Source organism: Hyla sarda, chromosome 12 (assembly GCF_029499605.1).
Source record: "Hyla sarda isolate aHylSar1 chromosome 12, aHylSar1.hap1, whole genome shotgun sequence".
NCBI lineage: Eukaryota > Metazoa > Chordata > Amphibia > Anura > Hylidae > Hyla > Hyla sarda.
The window spans coordinates 8,706,326-8,711,231 of NC_079200.1; positions in this window are offsets into that span (position 1 = coordinate 8,706,326).

Below are 4,906 nucleotides of genomic sequence, written 5' to 3' on the forward strand. Positions count from 1 at the left end.
ATATGTTTGCTATAGGGATTTTCTCCTACTCTGGACAGTTCTTAAAATGGACAGAGATGTCAGCAGAGAGCACTGTGCTCGTGATGTCAGAAGAGAGTTCTGTGTTCCAAAAAGAAAAGAATTTCCTCTGTAGTATTCAGCACCTAATAAGTACTGGAAGGATTAAGATTTTTTGATAGAAGTAATTTACAAATCTGTTTAACTTTCTGGCACCAGTTGATAAAAAAAAAAAAAAGGTTTTCCACCGGAGTACCCCTTTAAGGCTTCATTCAAATGGCAGAATTTTGGACCAGAATCTGACAGAAAAATTGCCCTTGGAAATTCCGTTATAACAGCGTCCTCTTGTGTTCAATGGGATTCTGCTGCACCGTGCACATGGCGGAATTTCCACGGCGGAAACATCTGCTGAAGATCTTCCTATTCCGGCTTCCACAAAAAAAATTGACGTCATTGTGGTCTATGGAGATGGCGCATTTCCTGATGTCGGCATGTTCTACCGGCGCCTGTTGTCTGCGGGATATCTATGGCAAATTATTCAACCATTCTGCGTAAAATCCACCGTGTGAACACAGCCTTAGACTATAGAATGTCCGCACAGGGAGTTTCCGTGCCAACATTCCGCATACTGTGGGCACCGGCATACACATGCTGGCACTAGGACCCGACAGGAACACGTTCTTTTTTTTCTACGGACTCTGAATGCGGAATTTCCATGCTGGAAACATCTGGGACGGAAATTCCGCCGTATGCACAGCTCAGCAGAATCCGGTTAAATTTAGTTGCAGCGGAATCTCTGTGCAGAATTTCTATGCGGAATCCAGTGTGAACAAGGCCTTAGTCTTTTTAGAGGACTTTTTTTTTTAATTATTGTGGTGTTTTTCCTCTCATAGAATGTAGGCGTCTGTATTCATTATATCAGATCACTTCTTCAACTGGTGCCAGAAAGTTAAACAGATTTGTAAATTACTTCTATTTAAAAAAAAAATCTTAAAGGAGAACTCCAGAACATAAAAATTGTCTCCCATACTGCCGGCAGTAAAAAAATAAAGATGTACGTACCTTCCTCCGCTCCCTTGGGGCCTGCGGCCGGTGATTGGCTGAGCGCAGTATGATTCGTCCGACCACCGGCAACCAGGAAGAGGATCACGGCAGAGACCGGAGCGGTCTCTGCCGTGATCCTCTTCCTGGTTGCCGGTGGTCGGATGAATCATACTGCGCTCAGCCAATCACCGGCCGCAGGCCCCAAGGGAGCGGAGGAAGGTACGTACATCTTTATTTTTTTACTGCCGGCAGTATGGGAGACAATTTTTATGTTCTGGAGTTCTCCTTTAATCCTTCCAGTACTTGCTTCACAGGAAGTTGTGTAGTTCTTTCTAGTCTGACCACAGTGCTCTCTGCTGACACCTCTGTCCATGTCAGGAACTGTCCAGAATAGGAGCAAATCTCCATAGCAAACCTATCCTGCTCTGGACAGTTCCTGACATGGACAGAGGTGTCAGCAGAGAGCACTGTAGTCAGACAGAAAGGAAATTAAAAAATAAAAGAATTTCCTCTGTAGTATACAGCAGTTGATAAGCACTGGAAGGATTAAGATTTTTAAATATAATTAATTTAAAAAAAGCTGTAATTTTCTGGCACCAGTTATCGTAGTTTAAAAAAATAATGTTTTCCTATGGAGTACCCCTTTAACTTAAAAAAAAAAAAAGCCTCTGAAAAAGGAAAGAAGAAATTCAATTGGTTGCTATGGGCAACTGGTCAACGTTTCCTCTCCCCCAATGTCCGTACAATATACAGGATGGCCACTTTATTAGGTACATCTGTTCCATTGCTTGGTAACAAAAATAACTAATCATCCAATCACATGACGGCAACTCAATGCATTTAGGCATGCAGACGGGGTCAAGACAACTTGTATTTCAAACAGAGTATCAGAAGGGGAAAGAAAGGGCATTAAAGTGACTGTGAACCTGACATGGTGGTTGGTGCTGAGGATTTTACAATCTGCTGATCTACTGGGATTTTCCTACCCGAAAAAGAGAAAATATCCAGTGAGCGGCCGCTGTGTGGAGGAAAATGCCTTGTTGGTGTCAGAGGAGAATGGGCAGACTGGTTGGAGATGACAGAAAGGCAAATAACCACTGATTAAAACCATCTAAAGGCAACTAAAGGCATTTAGGAGTGTAGATGAGGTAAATACAACTTGCTGAAGTTCAAACTACTGAGCATCAGAATGGGAAAGAAAAGGGGATTTAAGTGACTGTGGACGTGACATGGTTGTTGGTGCCAGATGGACCGGTCTGAGGATTTCACAATCTGCTGATCTACTGGGATACTCACTCACAACTATCTTTTAGGGTTTACAGAGAATGATCCGAAAAAGAGAAAATATCTAATGAGCGGCAGTTGTGTGGAGGAAAGTGTCAGGGGAGAATGGGCAGACTGGTTCGAGATGACAGAAAGCCAACAGTTACTCAAATAACCACTGGTTACACCCAAGCTCTGCAGAATATCATCTCTGACCGCACAACACGTCCAACCTTGGAGCAGATGGGCTACAGCAGCAGAAGACCACACCACGGGTAGGGATGTAAGAAAAAATCGATTCCCGCGATTATCGCGATTTTTCACTTGCCGATACTGAATCGATTCAAAATATTTTTGAATCGATTCTTTTAGTGATGTGGAATTTGTATCTCCAGATGCACAGAAAGCATGTCCCGGGCATCAGGAGATACAAGTTCCACATTTTGTCAGCCGGATCTGACGCGGCGGCGGCGCTCTGGATGTATGGAGCGGGCTCCGACTCGTGCCCGCTCCATACTCTGCAGCCCCCGGCTGTTCTTAGTAGCCGGGGGCCGCCGCTAATAGCCAGCATGCGGCGCGGCTGGCTATTAACCCTTTAGATTGCCTCTGTCAAAGCTGACAGCGGCGTCTAAAGGGACATGTGTATGCTCCCTGGTGGGCTAGATCGCCCCCCCCCCCCCCCCCCCCCCCGCAGTGCGATCGCGGGCGGGCGATCCACTGTGGAGGTAGCCGGAGGGCTTACCTCTGCTTCCCTGCTCTCCGTGGCTCTGTCATTGATAGATCCTGGCTGGACCAGGCTCTATCAATGGATCACAGATCAATGGAGTTCAATAGAACTCTATTCATCTGTCTGAGGAATCTAATGATTCCTAAAAGACTAATAAAGTGTACAAAAAAAATAAAATAAAAATAAAGTTTTAATAAAAGTGTAAAAGACATTGTTTTTTTTAGACAGAATCGGGATATATCGCGATGTATCGTCACCTAGACGGTATCGCGATATATCGAATCGCCACACTGGTATCGCGATTCGAATCGCCAAATTCTTGGCGATTCACACCCCTAACCACGGGCCACTCCTGTCAGCTAAGAACAGGAGTGGCCCCATTCAGATGGGTCAGAATTTTTTGTAAACAATATAAAGCCTGAATCCCTCCTGCCTTGTAATACACACAAATATATGTATATATATATATATTGCGGTATATATTATTCACTATTTTATCCATATAACCTCCGGGAATCATTATATACTGTTTGATGCTTATACGCTGCTCTTCTGTCTCTAGTGTATCGTGGTGTTTGGTGCCCCCTATAGGCAGCTTGTCAGATCATCTTCTCCATAATGTAGCTCCCGGGTGTCACCGTTGTGGGGGCACTGACTTATCACTACTGGAGCTTAAAGGATGAGATATGAGTAAAAGGCAATGTTTCACAACCAGGGTGCCTCCAGCTGTTCAAAACTACTACTCTCAGCATGCCCGGACAGCCTTTAGGCTGTCCGGGCATGCTGGGAGCAGTAGTTTTGCAACAGCTGGAGGCACCCCGGTTGGGAAACACTGGAGTAAGATTATATATTATATATATTTACTGGAAAATTTAGGGAAGAATGAAGTGTGGTTACAGCATGCTGCCTTGTGCTGAACAATGCCACAGGCAGAGGAGCAGACAGGCAATGCATACAGCAGGTGCGACATGCTGCAGTTATCTTTGTCTTCTACTGTGTATTTTCAGCTGGAAAAATGCCGAAAACCCGCATTTAGTTTGAATAAGGTCAGAAATAACATGAGAAAAGATTATTTTGCTGAAAGAGTGGTGGATACTTGGAACAAACTTCCAGCAGGTGTGGTGAAGTCCACAGTTAAGGGGTCTCTATGGGATTTCTGCTGCCAAAAAATCCACAGCAGATTACATTGACTTCAGCAGGGTCTGCTGCAGAAAATCAGCGGTGGAAAACCCATCATGGCCAAAACCGGCAGCGAGAAACTCACAAAATATCCACCCATGTGAACGTGCCCCTTAGGGTTATGTTCACACATGTATTTTGTTGCAGATTTAATCTGCAGCAAAATGTACACACGGAGAAAATTGACGTCTGGTGTCTGTTGTCAACAAAAACATCAGGCGCGGAAATTCTGCCGTGTGAACGGTGCACCAGAAGTTCCCATTGAAGTTCCTCAAAAGAATTCAGCACTGAAATTCTGACTCGTGAATATAGCCTAAGGGTATGGTCACACAGGCGAACCTGCAGAACTTTTTTAGCAGTGTATTTGCTGCGGAAAATCCGCAGCGGATTTTGCTACCATTGACTTCAATGGGTCAGAAGGAAAATCTGTAAATCTGCCTCAATTGCGGATTTTCCGCTGACCCATTGAAGTCAATGGTAGAAAAATCTGCAGCGGATTTTCCGCAGCAATCAGCCCGTGTGAACGTACCCTAAGGGTAATTTCAGACGAGCGGATCCACAGCGTACTTTACGCTGCGTATCCGCTACTGAAGGACCCTCTGTATTCTGCCTTTACATGTGCCTGCTTGGAGCGGCAATACACCGCTACGTTCAGACACACTGAAACCATGTGCGAGTCGCTGCGCATGCGCGGTG